Here is a 24459-nt window from a genome sequence, read left to right as displayed (position 1 = left end):
TTCCCAGCAGCTTATAAACTTCCTCTAAATCGCCCATCTTTAAAAGGCCCTCTCTTGAGTTCACATGCCTTCCGTCAATGACACCACTGACAGTGAAGCTTCTTTACACAGATGTCTACACGAGCTCACTGCACTGACGCACTTCCTGCTCACCTCGCAGCCTCAGAGCGGCTTCCCCACCACTGCCCCACTGGAGCTGCTCTTGGCAGGCTCAGCAGTGACGTCCATGCTGGCAAATCCAAGGAGGACTTTGCTATACCACTTCTGCTCCCCCTCTCGGCAGCATTCCAAAGCTCAGCCCTCCTTCCTTCTGAAAAATTTACAATTTCCCTAAAAACAAATGATCACGCCTTCCTGCTACTTCTCTGGCTGCAGCAACTCAAGTTTTTTTAACCACCTCCACCCCCTGTCCAGAGCTCCGTTGACGGGCTCAGTCCAGGCTCAGTCCAACGCCTCGTGTCTTCTCACTCTGCTCACTCAAAATGATCAGCATTCACTTCCACGAATTTCAAAATTGCCTATAAACTGATGACACCCAAATTTGCATCTCCAGGACAAATATCTCTGACCCCCACCCCGGGGTGAGAGGGTAGAGTTATTAAAAAGATGTCTGAGAATTATTCCACACACACACCAAGCATCATCCATGAACTGCGTAAGTGTTCATATCCATATTTTCAAATGTATGTATATGCAGTTAAGAATTTTTAAATGCAAGGTAATGTAAAAAAGTATTTCTAATTTGTTAGTTTTAGTTTGGTAATTTTTCTCAATTAATGGATACTAGAAATTCCACTTATGTAGGGCTCTGTGATGCTGGCCACTAGAGAGACTTTCTTACTCTCAAAAAGTCTAGAAACAACCAGTCAGGCACAGAGCAGAAAGACTGGACAGAGACAAGACCCAACAATTAGTTTCTAGCACTGGGGGCTTCAGGGAGCTCTGTACAAGTCAGCTTTGAACTGTAGAATCAGGAGACGCTGGGTGGGCATACGACTACCTTGGAAAGATCATTCAATCTGGACTTATTCAAGTGATCACAAGAACATTCTGCAGTAAGGGAAAAGAAAATCAGAGTTAATGTTACTTCCCCACCCCCATCACTCCCCCCAGTGTGAACAATTAACTACAATGGAAGTCATGACAAAAAACAATAATGTAAATGCCCAAAAAATAAATAAAGGGAGAAGGTTCACCACGTTACATTCAAAGGTAAGTCACATAAATAGAAAAGAAAAATGACTAACATTGGTTAATTTCTGGGGGTGAGAGTACAGATTTTTCTTTATGCTTTTCTGTATTTTCCAAAAATTTTCTTTAATGAATATATTGTTTTTATAATTACAAATAGAAAAGTATTATTCAAAAATCAGGCACTACCATTTCATAATGGAAGAAAATCTCCCTGTCAGTATTATGGAATATAATGTGTTAGGTTGGTGCAAAAGTAATTGCAATTATTTTTAACCTTTTAAACCGCAATTATTTTTGCACAACCCAATAAAACTGCCAATGAAGTGCAAAACAAGAAAAAACTTTTAAATGCCTAAGATGTAATTAGTGAGTCAGTTACTGCCGTAAAATATGTTGTGAAAAACTACAAGCTGGTGAAAAAGGTAAAGGGATTAAGAACTACAAACTGCCAGTTATAAAAATAGTCTCGGGGATGTAAAATACAGCGTAAGAAATATAGCCAATAATATTGTAACAACCGTGTATGATGTCAAATGGGTATTAGACTTATCAGGGGCAGAACTTCATAAAGTATATCAATGTCTAATCACTATGCTGTACACCTGAAACGAACATAATATCGTATGTCAACTGTAACTGAAAAATAAATTTAAAAAAAGAAAAACTACAAGTTGCTAAAGACAAATAAGCATTTTTTTAAAAAGCATCTCCACATTACTGTACAAATACAATTAGAAATTGATAGGGGAAAATACACAGCCGCCAGATAAATTAATTCCAACAGTTTAATATTTGGCTTCACTAGTATCTCTTTTTTTATTAAAATTTATTGGGGTGACAATCGTTAGTAAAGTTACATAGGTTTCAAGTATACAATTCTGTAATACATCATCTATATAGTGTCTTAATGAAGGTTTTTATATCTTTAAAATATTTGAGTTTTTTTTCTCTAAATGTGAACTGTGGCAGGTAATAATGGATAAGAACTGCTTCTATTTTTTTCTATTCCTCAAAATTTCTAAGACGAAACCAGACATGCATTGAGAACTGCTGAAGCTCAGTGATGGGTACATGAGGGTTTGTGATACTATCCTCATTACTTTTGTATATGTTTAAAATTGTACGTTAAAATAAAACAACAACAAAAATTAAACTTATTCAAAAGAATTGTGATACTTACGTCTATTTGAGGGGAAAATGAGAAAAAACTCTTAATTAAACAAACTAGGATGTTAAACGTTAAATTGTATTAAATTTTATATATATATGATATTGACTACATGAAACAAATCACAGAAAAAAACAAATACTTAAAATATTAATTAACATGTAGCCTTTGAATAATAGGTTTATGACAACTTCTCTCCTTAGTAATTTTTTTACTTTTGTATTTTCTAAAAAGAAGAGATCAAGATTTGAAGTCTTATACCAGAAAAGCAGTTATTTAATAACATCGATATTATTCATTCAAAAACTGAGACCAAAACTAACTGAAAACAACAGACAACTCATTTTTCATTCACTGCTGACTTTCCTTCTTCCAATGAAATATATTTCACAGATACACAAGGCTGATGTCAACGTCAGCATACCAAACTGTGTATTATCAAGGCAGTTACCCCAAATAGGAGAGAATAATAATATAAATTACAGCTTCCTATGGATGGTCTTACATGAAGACAAGAGACCTCAGCAGAGAACCAGCTTATGAGGGCAAGAAGCCTCATCACAGACAGGATGTGACCAATATGCTGGCTCTTCTAGAAAGAGATTTAAATTTCCAATCAGGGGCCAGCCTGGTGGCTCAGGTGGTTGTAGCGCTGTGCTCCTAACACCGAGGTCACTGGTTGGATTCTCACATGGGCCAGTGAACTGTGCCCTCTACAGCTAAGATTGTGAACAACGGCTCTCCCTGGGGCTGGGCTGCCGTGAGCAGCAGGTCAGCATGAACTACCATGTGCTGCCATGACTAGCCGGTAGCCAGCATGAGTGGCCGGCACCCATCATGAGCAGCCGGCAGCTGGTGAGAGCTGCCGACCAATGACTGGCGATTCCCCCCAACCCCCGCGACTGACTGCGACCAACAGCCTCAGCTGCGGGAACGCAAGGCTCCTAACACCAGCATGGGCCAGGGAGCTGTGTCCTACACAACTAGACTGAGAAACAACGGCCTGAACCAGAGTGGGTGGAGGAGGTGGAAGAAGGGGGGGAAAATTTCCAATCAATCTAGCAATACTTTACTTCTATTGTATTTTTTAGAAAGCTTCATTTATAGTTTCAACATCCTGGCCAAAAAGCTTTCTTTTTTCATTTGTTTACTAGACTAATAAAAAACAGATCTCTAAACCTGAAAAAATCCTTATTTTTTTTCAGTAACAACTTTATTGAGATATAATTCATATACCATTAAACTCACCCTTTTAAAGTGCATTTAATTCAGGCTTTCTTATTGTATTCACAAAGTTGTGCAACCATCACCATTATTTAATTCCAGGATAATTTTATCACCTCAAAATGAAACCCCATATCCTTTACCAGTCACTCCCCACCCCCCCTCCTCTAAGCCCATGAAAACCAATAATCTACTTTCTGACTGACTGGATTTGCATATTCTGGACATTTCATATAAATGGAGACATAAAATACATGGCCTTTTGTGTCTGACTTCTTTCACTTAGCAGACTATTTTCAAGGTTTATCCATATTACAGCATGCATCAGGACTTCATTCCTTCTTATTGCTGAGTAATATTCCATTCCATAGCTACACATTTTGTTCATGCATTTATCTGTTGATGGATGTTTGGACTGTTTCCACTTTTTGCCTATTATGAATATGCTGCTTGTAAACATTCCTGAACAAGTTTTCCATGAACGTATTTTCAATTTTCTTTGATATACAAATAAGAGTGTTAACTAGAATACAGGATATGGTAACTCCATGTTTAACTTTCTGAAGAACTGCCAAACTGTTTTCCAAAGTGGTCATACCATTTTACATTCCCACAAGCGATATACGCGTATGAGGGTCCCAATTTTCATCTTCAGCAACACTTACCATCCACCTTTTTTTATTACAGCTATCTTAGTGGGTGTGAAGTGGCATCTCACTGTGATTTTGATTTGCATTTCCCTAATGACTAAGGATGTTGAGCTTCTTTTCATGAATTTTTTGGCCATTTGGACATCTTTGGAGAAATGTCTAAACAGATCCTTTGCTTATTTTTTAAGGGGGTTGTCTTTTTATTGTTGATTTAAGAGTTTTTATATAAAATTCTCAGGTATATGATTTGCAAATATTTTCTCTCCCTTTGTGGAGTGTGCATTCATTTTCTTGATAGCGTCATTTGAAATAAAGCTCTAAATTTTGATGAAGACTAATTTTTTTCTTTTTTAGCTTGTGTTTTAGATGTCATACCTAAGAAATCAATGCCTATTTTACCACAGTTAAAAAAAAAAACGGGGGGGAGTGGCTGGTGAGCTCAGTTGGTTAGAGCGTGGTGCTAATAACACCAAGGTTGCTGGTTCGATCCCCACATGGGCCACTGGGAGCTGTACCCTCCTCAAAAAAAACAACAAACCCTTGCTAATCCAGGATCATGAAGATTTACACCCATATTTTCTCTAAGAGTTTTTGAGTTTCAGATCTTACCTTCAGCTCTATGATTAAATATATATATATACATGTATATTCCAAATTCATTCCTTTTTTTTCCACTTTCTTTATTAAGTCTACCCCCCACCCAACCAGAGGAAGGGAGACAGACCACGGTAACTGACACCCCCCATTACCCCAGGACACAGGGACTCTCTTCTGCCTATACTCTCACCCCTTCCCTTGCCCAATAAATAAAAAGGAGACAAAGAAGTACAGGACAAGAAAGGGAAGGGAAAGAGGATGCCCCAGGCCGAGAACCGTCTGTGCTGGGAGGTAACCAAATTCATTCTTCTGCATGTGAATATCCACTTGTCCCAGCAACAGTTGTTGCAAATACTATTCTTTCCCCCATTGAATTGTCTTTGCACTCTTGATAATCAATTGACTGTAAATGTAACCGTTTATTTCTGGACTTACTCTGTTCCACTCATCCACATGTCTACCCTTATGCCAGGACCAGACTGTCTTAATTACTGTAATTTTGTAGTAAGTTATTAAAGTCTTCCAACTTCATTCTTCTCTCTTAACATTGTTTTGGCTATTCTGGGTCCGTTGTATTTCCATATGAATTTTAAGATCAACTTGTCAATTTCTGCAAAACAGTGTATTGGAATTTTAATAGGGATTGTGCTGAATCTGTAGATCAATTCAGGGAATATTGCCATCTTTATAATATTAGGTCATCTAATACATGAACATAGGATGTCTTTCCATCTACTTAGATCTTTAATTTTTTTCAACAGTTTTATAGTTTTCAAAATATAAGTTTTATACTTCCTTAATTTTATTCCAAGTTTTTCATTCTTTTTGATGCTATTATGAATGGAAATGTTTTCTTAGTTTCATTATTGGATTACTCATTCCAAGTGTATAGGAATACAATTGATTTTTGTATATTAATCTTTTATCCTGCAACCTTGCTGAACTCATTTATTAGTCCTAATAGTTTTATAGTGGATTCCTTAGTATGTTCTCTATACAAGATCATGTCATCTGCAAATAGATTTTACTTGTTTTCCAATCTGGATGGCTTTTCTTTTTCTGGACTAATTCCAGGATTTGAACCTCCAGTACAATGCTGAACAGAAGTGGCATAAAAGAACATTCTTGTCTTGTTCCTGATCTTGGGAAGGATGTATTCATTCAACACTAAGTATGACATTAGTTGTGGGTTTTCACAGATGGCCTTTAAAACACTGAAGAAGTATCCTTCTATTCCTAGTTTGTTGAGTGTTTTTTGAGTGTTTAATACGAAATGGTATTAGATTTGGTCAAATGCTTTTCCTGCAGCTATTGAGACGATGATGTGGTTTTTGTTCTTTAGTCTATCAATATGGTGTATTACACAGATTTTCAGATATTAAACCAATTTTGCATTCCTGCAATAAATCCTACTTGATCAGTGTTATCATCCTGATATGAGGCTGGATTCAGTTTGCTATAATAGTATTTTGCTGAGGACTTTTTGCATCTATATTCCTAAAGGATACTGGTCTGCAATTTCCTCGTGATATCTTTGTATGGTTTTGGTAACAGAGTAATAACATCCTCAAAGGATGAAATAGGAAGCATTTCCTCCTCCTCTTTATTTTGAAAGAGTTTGTAAAGAATTTGCATGTGTTAGGTTTGGTAGAATCACCAAACGTGAACTAATCTGAGCCTGGGCTTTTCTTTGTGGGGGTGCTTTCTGTTTATTCAATCTCTTATTATTGGTCTATGCAGATTTTCTATTTTTTTCTTGAGTCAATCTCAGTAATATCTGTCTATGAATGCATATTTCATTCATCTAGGTTATCTAATCTGTTGGTATATAATTATTCCTAGTAGGCCCTTTTAATCCTCTTTATTTCTGTAAGGTCAGTACTGACGTGTTCTCTTTCATCTCTGAATTTATTAATTTGAGTCCTGTCCTTGTTTTTCTTAGTCAGTCTAGCTTAAGGGTTATCAATTTTGATTTTTTCAATTTTCAGTCTGTTGATTTTCGCTAGCTTTTTTCTATTTCATTTATTTCTAATCTAGTCTTTATTTTTTCTTCCTCCTGCTTGCTGCTTTTGGTTTAGTTTGTTCTTCTTTTACTAGTTTCTAAAAATAAAAGGCCAGGTTATTGAATTTAGATTTTTTTTTTTTTTTAATTGGGGCATATTGGGGAACAGTGTGTTTTTCCAGGGCCCATCAGCTCCAAGAAGTTGTCCTTCAATCTAGGAGGGTGCAGCTCAGCTCCAAGTCCAATGGCTGTTTTCAATCTTAGTTGCAAAAGGCACAGCCCACCACACCATGTGGGAATTGAACTGGCAAACTTGTTGCTATGAGCTGGCACTCTAACCAGCCACCCTCTTTCTTTTTTTTAATATAGGTGTTTACAGCTACAAATTTTCCTCTGAGCACTGCTTTCACTGATTCCCCTAAGTTATGATATGTTGTTTTGTTTTTTGCATGGAGCATAACGTGCTCAATAAACATTTCTTGTTGAACAATGAATGAGTGGCAGTTTTCTTTTAACTGTGGTAAAAACATACTAAGATACTAATATTTACTATTTTAACCACTTTTAAGTGTACAGTTTAGCTGGCATTAAATACATTCAAACTGGTGTGCTACCATTTATCACCAAATGTTGTTTTGGAGGTATTTTTCCAATCATCTCACAATAGTTACTAATTTTCCTTGTGATTTCCTCTTTTACCCACTGGTGACTTGGTGTGTTGTTTAATTTCCACATATCTGTGAATTCCCCAAATTTCCCGTGGTTATTGATACCTCATTCCATTCCATTGTGGTCAGAGAACATACTTTGTATAATTTCCATCCTTTCAAGTTTATTGAGTCCTGTGTTGTGGCACAGCATATGAGCTATCGTGGAGAGTGTTCCACATGCACTTGAGAACAATGTGTATTCTGTTACTGGGTGCAGTGTTCTATAGATGTCTGTCTCTTAATGATTTAAAAGAGTTTGTCTGCATCTAGATCATGCTGAAGAGAAAAAAGTCAATTATCTAAATCTTAAATTTTTCACATTATCCCCCACCTTTCATACTATTCCATTTATATATAAAAATCAGGTCTCCTATTAAAAATAAAAATCTTAGTTTCTAGCACCCTATTAATTTAAGCGTTGGTTTCTTAGAAGGTAAGCAGAAAAGACGTCACATATGCTCACATGAGAGATTTTCTAAGAGGTTTCTGAAACATGAAATCCCCAGACTTAGGTGAGTAAGAAGAGAGGAGAGCATTTGATATGTCACTTGATAGCAGGACAGCTGACATGGCCATCCCAAGTTTCCCAAGGGAGCTGGGTTACACCCAGTTGACAAAAAGAAAACCCTATTAAATACTGGTTATTTAATGTGAAGACAGAAGGTGTAAGACGGCTTGGGATATAAAAGCAGAGAAAGTTTTTCTCTGTTACTGAATAAAAAAGTCAAGCTATAAAGAAGTAATGTAGCAGTAGTTTAAAATTTGGCTTTCATTTCAGCAATTTAAAATAAGCATAACTACGTACATTTAAAACAGCACTTTCCGATTCACTAAGTGATAATACAAATGCTGCTGTCTTTATCGTCACCCCCCCATGAAACCCCTCTGCAAGGCTATTATCAACATGCCTATTTTACAGAGGCGGAAGCAGATTCAGAAGCAAAGTGACATCCAGGGTCACACAGCAAGTATGAAACTAAAGCAGGATTTGAACCTGGGCTTCAAACTCCAAATCCACAGCTATTTCTACCAAGTCATAGTTGCTTCTTCTCACCAACAATACACACAGGTCTCTGAGTACTTTTAGAGGTGTATGTATAATTTAGGGAAAAGACTTACAAAGAAGGGATCTATCTACCATACTTAATGTCCCCAAATTAGAGCCTGATTAGGGAGGCAGTTAGCACCTGGCACAGCATTACATACCAAGCAAGTGCTCCATAAAGATCAAATGAAGAGGAAGAGCCATACGTACCCCCACAAGTAACCCTAGGAGAGTAATCGGCGATCTTTAGTTCAGAGGGTTCAGTATTGCCCACAGATGCGAATGGCAAGCCAAAGCCATGATCAAAAATAGCAAGACAGAGATAAAAGGGTAACGCATAACCACTGGGGGAAACTGAGTGAAAGGTAAACAGAAACTCTGCACTATTTTTGCAACTTCTTGTGAATCTATAATTATTCCAAAATGAAGAGTGAAAAGACACACATGATGGGGACAGGCTCTTATCAGTGAACTAGTTTCCTAAATTCACTGAATACCTAATGTGCCAGCCCATCAGCCAGGCATTGCCTCCTACGAGCTCTAGGTTCGCTGTAGAGAGAAAGACAAGTGAACAATCTGTTCCAACACAGTACAGCAAGGTGCTTTCTGTAAGACCACCTACTCTTCTGATGACTCCTTAGGAAACAGGGAAAAAGGAAAGATTACAACAGTGAAACACATGTAAGGGCCCATCACGGGCAACACTCGGTGTTAGGCGTACAGCAGCATGAAAACACAGGCTTGCTGACTCTCATCCTCCAGATCATGTCCCTGCTTCCATTCCTCGCTCCGGCAAGATTCAAAGTGAATACACAGACTCGGACGGACTGGGAAAACCTACATAGTCACAGAGGCTTCAACGACAAGGAGTCCTGTGCTTGCTGAAGAAAGAACTGGAAGGAGGCCTTCAGGGATTCATTTATAACTAATAAATCGGATCTTACTAGATTTAACGTCAAATCTGTCCATGCAGTATAAGTGATCTGGCAGAGAAAAATAATTCCGAACATCAGCTGGGAATCCATGACAAAGACTATTAAAAAGACAACGTCATCTACTGCTTCCCACCGACCAGCGTCCATCCATTTTCAAGCAGCCTTTAAATCTGTGATTTACTAGGCTTACATATAACAGCTAGAGAAACTCTGCTATATTTCGCAGATCAACTATAACAGAACACCACCATTACTAAAATGACATTTTTACATTCATACTTTATGAACTCAGGGGAAAAATTCCAAAAGAAACACACAGAAGTGACCTGTGCCTTAACTACGTTAGTATATGCTGAATTGTACAGGTGCTCACAGTTTCCACACCGAGCTGTGTGACTGCCTCAATATTTTTCCAATGCTGACTTATTTCTAGTCAACATTAACATGGCTTTTTTAAAATACCAAAAGACCTGGGGCGGCCGGATGGCTGAGTTGGTTAGAGCGGGCGCTCTGAACAACAGGGTCACTGGTTCGATTCCCACATGGGCCAGTGAGCTGCGCCCTCCACAACTAGATTGGAGACAACGAGCTGCTGCCGAGCTGCCAGAGGGCCGGCCCGATGGCGCAGTTGGTTAGAGCGCGAGCTCTCAACCATAAGGTTGCTGGTTCAATTCCCGCATGGGATGGTGGGCTGCGCCCCTGGAACTCAGATTGAACGACAACGACTTGGAGCTGAGGGTCCCTGGAGAAACCCACTGTTCCCCAATATTCCCCAATTTAAAAAAAAGAAGTAATTGCGGTTTAAAAGGTTGAAAAAAGTTGCAAAAATCGCAACTACTTAAAATAATTAATTAATTAACTAAATACCAAAAGGCCTAACCCTCACAAAAGGACAGCTTAAGAATATAACTGAATATAATCAAATGCACACTTTGACGTGCTGCCGATAAGAATAAAATTCATAAACAAGACAATCTAGAAACATCTATCAATGATCTTTAAATATATCTTTTGATCCAACAAATCCGAATCTAAGAATATATCTAAGGAAATAATGTGTCAAGTATGCTAAAATGTATGTATAAAGTTGTTCGCTGCAGTAGTTTAAGAAATTTTTTTTAAATGAAAATGTCCCTAAATATCCAAGAAAAGAAATTACATCCAAACAGAGTACTATACAGTCACTGAGAATGACAGTAAAAATATGTTCTTATTGGCCTGGAAAGATATCTACAATCAGTTTAGTGAAAAAAGTAAACTGGAAAAGAGCATGTTTATGACACCATTTTTGTTTATAAAATAAAAAGCAGTCACGTATATTCTTCATGCATAGGAAAAATATGGAAGAAAATATACCAAAATGTAAACATTATATTTTCTACAACGAACATGTACTATTTATATAAGAAAAAACAATACATGTTCAAAATAACAGTGGTACTAACAGAAGCACGCTGCAGCCTCTGCCTGTACACACAGGGTTATATATGCACAGCGTATCTGGAAGACCATTTAATAATCTAGAAGCAGCAGTTGCCTCTGGGAATCGGATGTAGAAGAATGGACAAAAGGGTAGAGGAAGACTTACTTACACTTCCCTCTCTATCTGGTGTACCTTTTAAACTTTTTAACCATATGCATGTTACCTATTCAAAGGAAATATAAATCTTAGGACATTAAAAAGCATGTTCATATCCTTTCTAGTTAAACCACACTGTATCCAATAAACAAGTTACTTGTAAAGTGAAATAAAATTGTAATCCTGAAACCATAGGCATCATCAGTTCCTACACCAAGAATTGAAAAATATAAAAAGAGCCAGTTATTCAGTAAATTATCCATCGCTAGTATTCATCTCCAGAAGGAGCATCCGTAACACCTACAAGCAAACGTTTGTTTCTGAACCTCAGTATCTCAACATGGAATTCTTGCAGAGTCAAAAACAGAAAAACAAGTAATGAGAAAACAAGTGCTCAATTCATTTTTGATCACTGAACGATAGCCACGTTTTAATTCAAAAATGATACATGACAAGTCAGGGTCACATGCTTTCACAAAATTTACATTAAGTGTGCTGATGAGAGGAGTCTCATATTGCAGGCTGGTTTTATTAAAACCTCTGGAGTGAATAATTTGGCAATATCTCTCAATATTTTAAAGGCACATAACTTTCAACCCAAAATGTCAACTTATGGGCATTTATTTATTCATGCATGGGCAGAACAAATTATTATAGGATTATTCTTTGTAGCATTGTTTATAAACATGGAAAAACCAAATGTTCCTCAATAGAGAGCTAGGTAAATTATGGTACATCATACAATGCATACTAGGTTAGCCTACTCTTCCCTTAAAAAAAATAAATGAGTAAGTCTTTTTAATGTACATAGAATGATTTCCAAGATACATTAAGTAAAAAAAGGGGAAAAAGCAAAATACAGGGCAGTCTGTTAATAGGCTACCATCTGTACAAAAACGGGTGGGAAGAAGAAAGGAAGGAAAGAAGGAAATAAGGAAGGAAGGAAGGAAGGAAGGCAGGAAGGAAGGAAGGAAGGAAGGAAGGAAACAGATATGTAGATATACATGCATTTTTTTCACATATGTAATTAATAGCATTGGAGTCTCCAGGAAAGGGAACTGGATGAATGGCAGATAGGACAGGAGGAAAACTTAAATTTTAAATCATGTGTATGTATTACCTGTTTAAAAAATAAATATTTTATAATAAAAGAAATTAATGCAACTAACAGCTCTATTTCTCCTTTCTAGGTAATTTAAACATGAAAAGAATCTTCACGTACAACTACAACACATTTAAACTCGCTCATAATAAAAAGGGACACAGAATATCGCCTAGATACCTTTTTTTTTTAATTTATAGCCAATAATTCATATAAGCTTTAGACTACAATAAAAATATAATTTTAATAATGCAATCACCATCCAAAAGCAATCTCAATAGCAACCAGTTTCCCAAAAGTGCAATGTCTAACTCCCATCCCCAAAATTCCAAAATTAAATCACAGACCACTTGATGATTCAAGTAAAGATCTGAAAAAATGAGTCCTGATTTTATCAAGCCCCAGGGCTGTCAGCCAGATGTTAGTTCCAAACAGCCTTCCCTCAACAAGAGTAGTGCTTTCTTGGCTCTTGTCTGTAGCCACTTCACAAAATTAGACCATGGCATTAATGTGGCCCAGAGTCAGGCTCCTTGCCCCACGGTCAAAAGCTAGGTCTCCAGCCAACACAGCTCTCTCACCAAGAAGGCCACAAAGAGGTCCCCGAGCGGCCAACCAGGTGAGTTTGCACCTGGTTCAGACACTCATATCGTTCAGCTCAAAACAGGAAGGGGACAAAATCGGAAGAGGATACATCTCTCTGCCAACCCCAGGTTAGGAGCCCTTCCCTCTTCAATCTTCCCACAGCAGCACATTTAAGTCCGGAATCATAACCATTTCCTTAAGTGTCTGCCTTCCCTCTTAGGGGCGGAGCTCTCTGGGAACCGGGCTGAGAGCCTCTCTCTGTCTTTAAGGCACAATATTAACATTTATTGAACAAAGATTCTGATCAAGGTATATAGTTTGTGCATTCTCTGCTGATTACCCCGGATATACCCTAGAATAACTCTCTTATTTAAATGGCAAGTTTTCGTTAAAGGCTCTTGTGTTTTGGGTCCATTTCTCATTAACACGTTACGTGTTAATCCTTTCTACATCCCCTCTACTCACCACATTCCACCCTAAAAGAGGTCTAACAATTAAATGATTAAGAGATGTCCCTTATCTTCCAGAACTTAACCTTATTCTTTCAGGATTCCATAAAAATCATTACTATACAATTCATCTAAATATTGTTACTTTGTCAAAACAAATGTTCCTTTGTCAATTTCCCAAATCTACTCCAAGTCTGAAAAGAATGAATGGAAAGCTTTCTGCATCGCTTGTTCACTTTAAAAATACAGTCCCAGGCCACAGGAATCTATTAATACTTGGCATGTCAATCACTACTAATAGATAAATTCAATCAGCATTCGGCTAAAATGCCATTCTCCTTAGCCCAACTCAGCTCTAGAGGGCAACGTGGCATTGAGAGCATCTTTTTTTTTTTCCTTCAGCTCATAGCCATTTTAATAGGATGTTTTCACAGCAAAGGAGTCCACAAGAAACTCAACTGCTGTTAAGAAAGTCTTTCTAAACAGTGTCAAAATTGGTCTTCCTATTTACTAAGAACAAAAGAGTTCCCATGTTTAAGGTCACATTAAGGTAACAGGCTGGACTGAGCCAACCATCAGGTAAAATAAATGCTTCAGGACGGTGCTTAGACTAAACAGGGCCAAGAATTCTTAAGAAAAACACCACTTACAACAATGGAGGTCAGCAGAGGCCTCCCAATGGGGACATGCCCTGTAGCTTCGGGTCTAGAAAGCCACCCTGCAAATTCTCATCAGCTCCTTGATATCAGGGAGCACTTCTTTTTAAGGGCTACCCTTTTCGGAATGGGACCCCCTGTCTGAAGGGTGATAAACAACAAAAATACTTCTTGCATCAAATTTTGTATATATAGATATAATTGTATCTCTACATACCTTTGTGTACACAAAGACATGGGAATAGATGGACACATGATAGCTTAACCTCTCCATAAATAAGGCCAGAGATAGTGAATGAAAACAGTCATCATCTCTCCTTCCTACTGTCCCTGGTATAAACCATTATTCCTGCTAAGTGAGTTCAAGTTCCTGCATCTCTTTGTTGGTTGACAATTTTCTTGAAAGCATGTGAAATACTGGATCTGCTCTGGCTTCTCTGATGCTGTTATGTTGCCTTTCTTTGTTTTCACTATTACTAATAATGATCTACTAAAATAAGCAATGGAAGAATAACCAGTATCTCATATGATAAAAGTGTTTACATAACAAGATACTAAGAAATACCTATTTAGAAGTCAAAACCCACTACAAAATGAAACACCAAAGGCAACCTTCACGCTAAGCCTTCCCTTCACTGACATCTGGACCACAGATTACAAAACGGACTCCCAAGGGAGATCACTTAGGACAAGTAACATTAGACTCTACTGAACACTAAAGAGTGTGATGGAGGGAAATCTGATAATACAGCCCCAGACAGAAAAACCAGATACGTCTTCACTAGTTAACTTTTGGTATTTCTAGGCAAAAGACGAATTTTCTAATATTTAATTTTTTTGTTAGAAAAGTAATATATACTCGTTGCACAGACTCAAAATAATTATTTAAACTAAGAGCATTTGTCAAAAATAAAAAGGCAAGGTCTAGATGTACAAAATCACCCCTGAAATTAAAACTCATCATACTCTTAAATAGCAAGTTCAAAAAATTTTAGTCACCCATGAAATGAACCCCATATTATGCAACCTAACTGAGGTTTATCAAAAAAATTCCTAAGGCATTTGAAAGACCTAGATGCTTTTATCAATACTCTCATTTGGGGAAATGACTTAAAAGGATCTGAATTAAAAATCTTGAAGAACTTGATAATACACTAATCATTAATCTTTTAAGGAGAATTTTCTGCAATTATCCAAACGTATTCACAACAATCTATGTTTAGCTTCACAATTCGGTCAATAAAAGTTAAGCACCTCACTTGCACGGTAGTATACTGAGCACTACAGTGATGGAGGAGGAGGGGAACAAGAGAAGGTTGGAAATTGGGAAACAAAAAAATATTCTGAAGATCCTACCCTGAAGGTCCTTGCAATCTATTTTGTAACACAAACCACTTAAAAGTAACTACACAAAATTAAAGGAAAGGAAAGGAGCTCATATTTATTAAGTGGCTCTTATAGATCAAGCAGCAAAGCTGTAACCCACACAAAACCTCCATGTATCTTGTTTAAAAAAAGAAACAAAGAAAGAAACAGGGGAGAGGGTGGGGTAAAAAGGAGGATAAGTAGTAAAGTCAAAAACCGAAAACAAAATATAAATGCCAGTGAGTGATACAATAAATAAGTAATTAACAAGTTTGTATCAGTCTTCAACAAATGGTGCTGGAACACCTGGACAGCCACATGCAAAACAATGAAGTTGGACCCCTACCTCACACCATATACAAAAATTAACTCAAAATGACTCAACAACCTAAGTGTAAGAGCGAAAACTATAAAACTCTAAGAAGAAAACATAAGAGTGAATTTTCACGACCTTGGATTTGGCAATAAATACTTACATATGACACCAAAAGCATGAGCAGCAACAGAAAAAATAGATTAACTGGACGTCATCAAAATTCAACATTTTTATCAAAGGATATTATCAGAAAGTGAAAAGACAACAACCTACTAAATAAATGGGAGAATACATTTGCAAACCATGCATCTGATAAGACTTTAATATCCAGAATATGTAAGAACTCCTAACATTCAACAACAAAACGACACATAATCCAATTTAAAAATGGGCAAACAACTTAAGATAGATATTTCTCCAAATAAGATATACAATTGGCCAATAAACACACGAAAAGATGCTCAACAGCTTAGTCGTTAGGGAAATAAATCAACACCACAATGAGGGGAGCACGAGTGGCTCAGTCGGTCAGAGCACGAGCTCTGGGCAACGGGGCTGCCGGTTCGATTCCCACATGGGCCAGTGAGCTGTGCCCTCCGCAACTAGAATGAAGTCAATGAGCTGCCGTTCAGCTCCCATGTGGCCAGATGGCTCAGCTGGTTGGAGCGTGTCCTCTCAACCCAGTTTGACTCCCACAAGGCATGGTGGGCTGCACCCCCTGCAACTAACAACGGCAACTGGACCTGGAGCCGAGCTGCACCCTCCACAACTAAGACTGAAAGGACAACAAATTGACTTGGAAAAAATCCTGGAAGTACACACTGTTCCCCAATAAAGTCCTGTTCCCCTTCCCCAATTAAAAAGAAAAGAAAGAAAGCAGACTAGAAGTTACCAGTGGCTGAGGGAGGGAGGAATGGAGATTTATTGCTTAATAGCTACAACGTTTCTGTTTGGGGTGATGGAAAAGATTTGCAAGCCGATTGTAGTAATGGTTGTCCTTGCACAACAGTGAGAATGTACACATTGCTATTAAATTGTATACTTAATATGGTTACCTGACATATTTTGTTCTATGTATTATCCCACAATAAAAAACTAAAAATAAAAAGTTCATATCAGATCTTTCATGATCTGGATTGTCCAAGAGTAGATTTCACATCAGGGACTCAAATCTAAAAAGGGCTGCAGGTCACCTGATCTAACCCGCCCAGAAACCCTAATGAGGAACACGCATCTCTACATCCTTCCTGACTAGTGAGTAAGGAGGCATCTCCAGAAGCTGCCAGACGCTGGGAGCAGACTCTCTCCCATTGACCCCCATGAAGGAGGAATAACCTGTGCTGGAAGAAAAGAGATAAACGGAAAGGAAGCCAAAGAATCTGAGAACCAAACTGCGACTTTGCAGCTGTGTGACCATTATTCAACTCTCTAAGGTGCAGCTTCCTAGCATTGATAAAATAAATCAGCAAGTGCCTTTAAATGTTGCTATAGAATTGACAAAAGTATACCTACAGCTCTCATGCCAGTACCTGGCAGATGCTGGGTGTTCCAGCTTCTGGTGGCTATTGCTATTGGAATGCTAGTCTATGGTCTCCGTGCCACCATCACGCAGAGCAGGACATGGCTCTGGTCTGCAGAACTCTATAACTTGTCAGAACTGAAACAGAACAACAGCCACCAGCATCAGGAGGCTTCCGAGAAGGAACTGTTTTTATGCAGTTCAACTACTCTTGGAAAGACTGGCTTATTGTTCCTAGAGTGAACCCAGCTACTCTCTATTAGGAAGGGCACTGCACACAATTCATTCACTCTATACAACAGGCCTCTGTTAGGAGATCTGAGCAACCGTTCATAGCAGTCTGCCTCTACCCACAGGAAAGACACACTCTGTGAAGAAACTGAGCAGAAAAATAGCTGGAAGGTACTCCTGAGGCAGCTCTCAAACTCTGATGGCCTCAGAAGCACTTGGGAAATATGTTAGGAGAACAGATGCCTCTCACCCCCACCTCCAGACATTCTGATTACTAAGTATTTCAGGCAGGGCCCTTGAGCACAACTGTTTACAGAAACACTTGAAGGTAGGCCACAAAAATGTTAGGTTACATTGTGATGCTGACAAAAAGACCAGTCTGCAACCCACAGCAAAGGTCGCTTTTTCCTCCATCCCTAACTAGCAACGACTAGCGTTAGCAATGCAGGATGGGAGCAGAAACCCAGGAAGGAAGGAGAATCAGCTGCACGGACGAGCCAATGAAAACTGCATACAGTTGGTTCGTTTAAAGTCTGTCATTATTGCTTATTCTTTTCTAAAATAAATACAAAATAAGAAATGAAAAATAAAAATAATGTACCATTCCACACCTCTCACAATAACAAACCAAAAAAAACTTAAATTATAATACCAGAAACTGGTAAAAATTCTGGTACATCCTTAGATTGCTGGGGAAATTATCAACTGGTACAATTTTTTGGTCAAATAATATGTATAAAATCACCTAATAATCTCACTTTGAATTTATCCTACGGAAGCAACACAAAAGAAGGTAGTCACTGTTGTAGTACATGTAATATAAAAAAATAAAAAATATCTGCACATCAAGGATCCCAGTTTACCAAACATTGCCATATAATTTCAAATATGACAAAGCTATTGTTAAATATTAAAATGATGTGTACTTTGTCATTATGTGGAAACTATTCATAAAACATGTAAGGCCTAAAATTACTTTCTAAAAAGTATGGACATATGGACAGCCTCGAAGGGTGATATGATACATCGAGAAATAATAGCTTGTGTTAAAATGGTTTGATGTGGGTTTTCTCCCTCTGGTCTCTCAACTTTCTATATTATTGCTATATTATTGCAATAAAACTATAAATAAATTTTACTGATTCTGCTTGGAAAGTGAACTGGACAACAGTTACAGAGGCCAGTGGAAAGCAGATACACTGACCTGGGTCAGCTCTCCTGAATGAAGATAAACTCACCCAAAGGAGCCAGGCTAACAAATGGCCACTAGGCCAGTCCTGGATTTCTTTTTCACAAAATGATAAATCTTAACAGACATATGTAACTATTAAACCTCGAATTTACATTTTTAAAAAAGCAAGTATAAACACAGTAAAAGACAGGAGGAAATCTGGTTTGGCAGCTATTCACATGGCAAAAAGATCAGACGACTTCATGAACCACAACTTCAATATAAGCCAACAAATTATGTAGCTAAGAGACAGCTTACATGAAAAGAACATTAAGCTGAGAACCAGAAGGCCCAGTTCTCATCCTACCTCTGTCACGGACGGGGATTTTACTTGCAGGTCTTGGTTTCTCATTGTAAATTGATAGGATAATGATGGTATCTTCCCCTGCCTACCTCACAGGACTTGGAAGGGAGCAAATAAGATTATGAATATAAAAGTCCTTTGAAAAAAAGGGTTTTTTTCCCTTAAATCTGGCTATTATTATGAAAGTGTTCATATATGTGTAGCTACAAACAGGGTAAAGGTGTTTAGAAGGCTATATTCCAAACAGATAACAAGTGTGTAACGCTTCCAAGGGGCCTGGGCTCTGGGGCCACACATTCCTCTTTACCTGCAATATAGAGTGCAGGGTTCTCAAACTTTGGGGTTTTTAAAAATCACCACAGGATTGTTAAACCTGTGGCTGCCCAGGCTACATGCATGGAGACTTAATCAACCAAATCTCTAGGTAGACAGGAATAAACAAGGCTATGCCATTTTTACTTTAACAAGCTCCCGAAATTATTGTGATGACTTGATTACTGCTACTAACACATCATTAATATGAACTGTACATATGATGTGTGTGTTAACCATGTATATCCAATTACATGCCAGCCGCTACTCTCAGCACTTTACAAATATTAATTCATTTAATTCTTACCACCACCCTGTAAGTAGGCACTAATATTAATATCACTCTCCCTTCACCTTCATTTTATAGATGAAAATATTAAAATAGAAAGATGATTTAATTGGTCCATGGGACGATGTCACAGAGCTAGTAAGTGGCGGAGCCTGAATGCACAACAAAGTTTGAAAATTGTTCCTAACCTAAGACAATGGCTGTATACTCTGGTCAGGTCATATCAAACTGTTTTATCTCAAACACTTCATTTAAAAGACACCAACAAAACAGAGTTGCCTAAATACAGCACGCTGAAATCATTAAACCGGGAGGTTTAATATGATTGATAACCAGCATCAATTCATAACATTTTGTCTGTCTGCCCTGGAGTATGAGGTGTGGGAACCATGTCTTTCTTTAACTGTACCCTCAGGGTATCTGGTGCCTAACTAAAGGGTTTAACAAATGAATTAACCAATAAATCTAGAAGAGGCATGGTGACTGTCCTAGGAAATGAAAAGGCTATAATGTGAACAACAGACTTAACTCATGTTGCTTCAGGTGGTATAACAAAAATCAACAGGTAAAAGGAAAAGGGAACATTGTGATACAGTATAAAATACCCTTTTAGCAACCACGACCTGTACAGTAACAAAGTAACAGAAAAGCATGTCTGCAGTTTGAGGCTGAAGAGAATATAGTAGACAGAAGGTAGGACATTGGACTATGAGGCCTCTAAGAACTCCTCCAAGTCTCAAATTCTATTATTCTAAGTTATGCTACATTGGTTTATTCTTTCATACGTTATACAGTGACTAGTTACACAAGTCCCAGGAGAAAGCAACAGAGGCTAGATACCACAAAGTGTTCTACAAACCAGCAGTGCAAAAGCACAGGAGTGAATCTTCCAAGGAGGAAGGTAATGAATACAATAGCAAATGGCAAGGAGTGAGGAGACTTCCAGGCAGGAAATAAGAGGGAAGTCAACAAAAATGTTCCTGAAGAAATGCCACCATTTGAGCACATCTTAGTTAGGTCTATAGGGATCCCTGGTGGGTGGCAGACTGGGGCTGCCATAGAATCTGGGGAGAAAAGCGTTCAATATGGCAGTATTGGTCTGAGCATAAAGGAGGAAGGAAAGCCCTGGGGCGGTAAAGAACCGCTAGAAACAATCAGTAAATTCTGGTGCTAAAAGGAAATATTAGAGACCAGTTAGTCATACACAAACCTTATGGATGTTATGCTGATTGCACTGGTTAAAGAAAGGTTACTTTCTTAAATTACATTTTACAAACCAAAAACTATATCATCAATGATTTCTTCTTTACTTAAGTTTTGTTTTGTTTTTTTTGTTTTTTTTAGAACTCATAGATCCTTTTCTTATTTTCTAGGAACTCTTTTAGATGATTCTGTTTTTAAACTTTTGTTGTTTTACTATTATCTACTCTTTCCACTATTTGACAACCGTATTTGCAATTCTAATTCTGCTTTGAGCCTAATATTTATAATCCCTTCAACGGTTATATTTACTAATAGTACTACAGAATAAAAAGCATAATAATCTACAAACTATGAGTTTAAGTAGAAGATTGTTAAGAATATATGGAGTCTCAAAAAACAAGTTGATGTCTCAAATCCAAGAAACTACTGCACCCAACACATATAGTGAGACTGACCCAACTAAGAAAATAGAATTAACAAAAGACTGAAGCAAAATATCTAAGTCCAAAACCAGTGAACAAAATACAACACATTAGAATAATGAACTTAATATTCTTCTGGTCAATCATTTCTCAACATCCCTGTCAAACTATTTTAAGGACCTGAACTCTCGCTCTATAAAAAGCAAGTTCCCATCATCTAAACTACACTTAAGAGATCCTATCACAGTAGTTACTGAAGCGTAACACACCAAGTTTCAGATTTTTGCTTCCTACTAGTCCAAGGAGTGTTTACCTCTTTTACATAAAGTTAAGTCTGTGGCCAAAATCCTGAAGCACTAGGAGATCTGGGTTTTCAGTTCTAACACTAAAATATAAGCTTAGCGTTTTCTGCATTTACCACTTGGACTGTAACATGGAGATACAGTATTTGACACCTCCACCACCAACAGGCTCTTCAAACGATTCCTGGCTTTGGTTAACCTTAGCTGAGAGAATACAATGCTACAGCTGAAAACGCCTCGACTAAAAATTAATACTTTAAAAATCTAAAACAGTGCTTGCTACACATTAGCCAATAAACTATAAATAAAAGAAATGGAGATCTAAGTAATAACTGCTAAACAAAAAAAAAGATTCAATTACACAATTTTACCAAGTTGAACAAGCAAACAGAGCTCACCAAAATGTCCATCTTTCTCAGCAAATGGAGAAGGTAAATACTATTCTGTAACCCCGGGACACTGTGGTGTTACTGGTGTTATCTACATGGCCTCTGCATCCATGTTACTATTCTCCCCCTCCCCTGATGAGCAAAAGGAGCCCACTGTCCACGATTTCTCATACCAAGAGCTCAGTAAATGTCACAAACAATAATAATAGAAGCAACTAATTCTAAAGCCACAATTTATATTGGACTGCGGCACCCAAATAGGGGGCAGGGCACATGGCAGCATGCGACTATTTCTCACTTCTGACCCTTCTGCATCACTGCCTCCCAAAGGACTAGAGAATCTGAAGCTCTTACTACAACATCTACAAATTATTGTTTAAAGAGCTCACAAGTCCTACGAGTGGTATTTAATGAACGAACCCCACAACAGAGAAACTCACCCAGATGCAATAAAACATGCTTTAAGGCTCCACCTATTTTTTAATTTTAGAAACAAATAACTATTTTTTAAAAACATTATGTAATAAGTTAAGACTCTGGAAAACCCCACACTCATCCGGGCGGCTCGGAAAATGGAAAGCAAAATCCGATTAGCTCCATTGTACCCAACCAGGCCAACGTGCAAGCTCACACACTCATCTTCGTCAGAGCGTCCGTGCCAATACCCAAGAACAACAAAGGCAAGTTGAGGAGGCTGCACCAGGCTTAACTCAGCACTTGTCCGCTTTCCCAGCTTCCGAAAGACACTCTTTGCGGGCCCCCGGGACCAAGGGGCCCCTCCGCGTCCCGCCGGCTCGCCGCTCGGCTCCGGGCCGCTCGCTCGGCTTTTGTCTGGCCCGGCTGGGAGCCCCGGCCGCCCGCCTCCCGGCGCCCCTTCCCTCCGGCTTTCTCCACACCCATCACTCGCCGAGGACTCGCGGCTGTGGGTTTCTCCCCGGGCCCACTCCCCTCGCAATTCCGGGCTCTTTTCAAACGCGACTCGGGGTTCGCAGGCTTCTCCCACCCGGCCCGACAGACTCGGGGTCAGGGGTGGGGTCTGGAAGAGGACGAGAGAAAGGGGCACACAAAGCCGGGCTGACCTCACAGCCGCCGCCCCCCCTCTGCAAAGCAGCCTGGGATCCACGACCTACGGGTTGGATAAACAACCCTCCCATCCCGCTCCTCGCCGGCTCCCACCTAGGGCCGCCCCCTCCCCCCAAAGTGCACCCAAGAGCCGATGACAACGCTAGACATCGCCCCCACCCAGTCCCGGCGCTCGCCACCACGAGGGAGGGGGGCAGGGGCCTGGGAGGGCTGGGGTCGAAATCTCCTCGCCTTAACCGGGAACTTACAGCCGTAGTCTTCGCTACAGTTGCCGCAGCACAGCAGACAGCCGCCGCCTTCTCCTCCACCCTAATGAGGTTAAGTGCTTGGTGCGGAGATGAAGAAAAAAAAAAAAAAAAAACCCGAGGGCGCCTGCGCAGTGCGCTCTCCCTTTTTCCCCTTACCGCCACCGAGCCAGCTGGACCATAGAGAGTGTAAACCGAGACTAGAGAGGCGACCGCCTCGCTAGCGTAACGCCCCGCGCATGCGTCGGCCTGGCTGCGCCGGACGGGGAGCTGCAAATCCCGGGGGCTTTGCCTCCGCGGAGAACGTGAATTGGCCCTGATGGGGACCCGTAGGTAAAGGTTCTCTTAGGGAGGAGTGGCCAAGGTGTAGTTGCGCCCCCTGAGAATAGCGGCAAAACTCAGGCTGGGCGAGGAGGTCGGATCTAAGCGGCCAGGCAGCAGAAAGCAGGGAGTGCGGTGAGGAGCTGAGGAGAAACCAGGACAGCCTGGACAAAGTCGTCTGGCTGGAACTTCCTCCGGTCGGGGGGCTTAACACCTGAAGGACACGGCCTTTCACTTCTGGGTTAGGCGCGTCCTGCCCGCCTTCGGGCGGCAAAGATGAAGTAGATTGTACCCTGCGACTTTCCGTACCAGGCTTGCGTCCTTTCTCCCTTCCTTTCTCGAGTAGGCGCGTGCACTTGAGCCGGAAGCACAACTTCTTAACGGTTCTTCACCCTTTTTGGAGCGGAGCCAGCTCGGTAGAGGCCTCGGAGACCTTTGGGACGATCGTTTCTTGAGCTTCTCCGCATATAACGTTGGTTCTGCTCTCCCTTTCGTATTAGTCTGATGATACCGTGTAGGAAAGTGGGCGGCTAGAAAGCTGTGCAAGTTACAGCGCTGCCTTTAAGGATCCTGAAGGAGCCACGTTTTTGTCGCGTCAAGGCCTTGCGCGCACGGGTAATTTGACATTGAAAGCTTTCGTATGAGATTATACATTGTTTTGTGGAAATCACTCTTGGAGTGTGAGTTGGGTTCCCTCCATCTAGATGTCCAATGCATTGGGTTTCACTGGCTGCTCTTGAATGCCATACTTTGTGTTGGTGGAATGTGTATGTGTTGGGAGACAGGTGCGGGAGAACTAAATGCCCCAGTACTCAGGGCGTTAAATGTTATGATTGGAGAGACTAAGCTAAAACAATAAAGCCATGTGTAGGTCTCCCTGTGTACTGCAGAAAAGGAGAGAACTGGTCTATAGAAGTTGGGATGACATGGAGGACGTTCTTCCTGAAAACTAGGAAAGGTAGCATCTTTGGAGCGAAAGCACAAGCAACCTTTTGAAAATGGATGGATGATGAAAACATTCCAGTGAAGAAACA

The 24459-nt window shown here is 39.5% G+C and overlaps 1 protein-coding gene across 32 annotated transcripts in view; it reads right to left on the bottom strand.

Annotated features, from left to right (window-relative positions):
- The window catches only part of CLASP1 (cytoplasmic linker associated protein 1), a 247672-nt gene extending 224408 nt beyond the window's left edge, over positions 1-23264 (bottom strand). For 21 of the 32 annotated variants that reach the window (XM_074334995.1, XM_074335073.1, XM_074335009.1 and 18 more), the window contains exon 1: positions 23108-23264. The gene's annotated coding sequence lies outside the window, so the exon portion shown is untranslated. The remainder of the gene's footprint in view (positions 1-23107) is intronic. The other 11 variants (XM_074335128.1, XM_074335130.1, XM_074335141.1 and 8 more) reach the window with 1 other exon arrangement.
- Between the last annotated feature and the right edge of the window lie 1195 nt (positions 23265-24459).

The sequence above is a fragment of the Rhinolophus sinicus genome, linkage group LG01 (genome assembly GCF_036562045.2).
Source record: "Rhinolophus sinicus isolate RSC01 linkage group LG01, ASM3656204v1, whole genome shotgun sequence".
Classification (NCBI taxonomy): Eukaryota; Metazoa; Chordata; class Mammalia; order Chiroptera; family Rhinolophidae; genus Rhinolophus; species Rhinolophus sinicus.
Note: the sequence above shows the minus strand (reverse complement) of the source record. Positions and strands in the feature narration are given on the sequence as shown.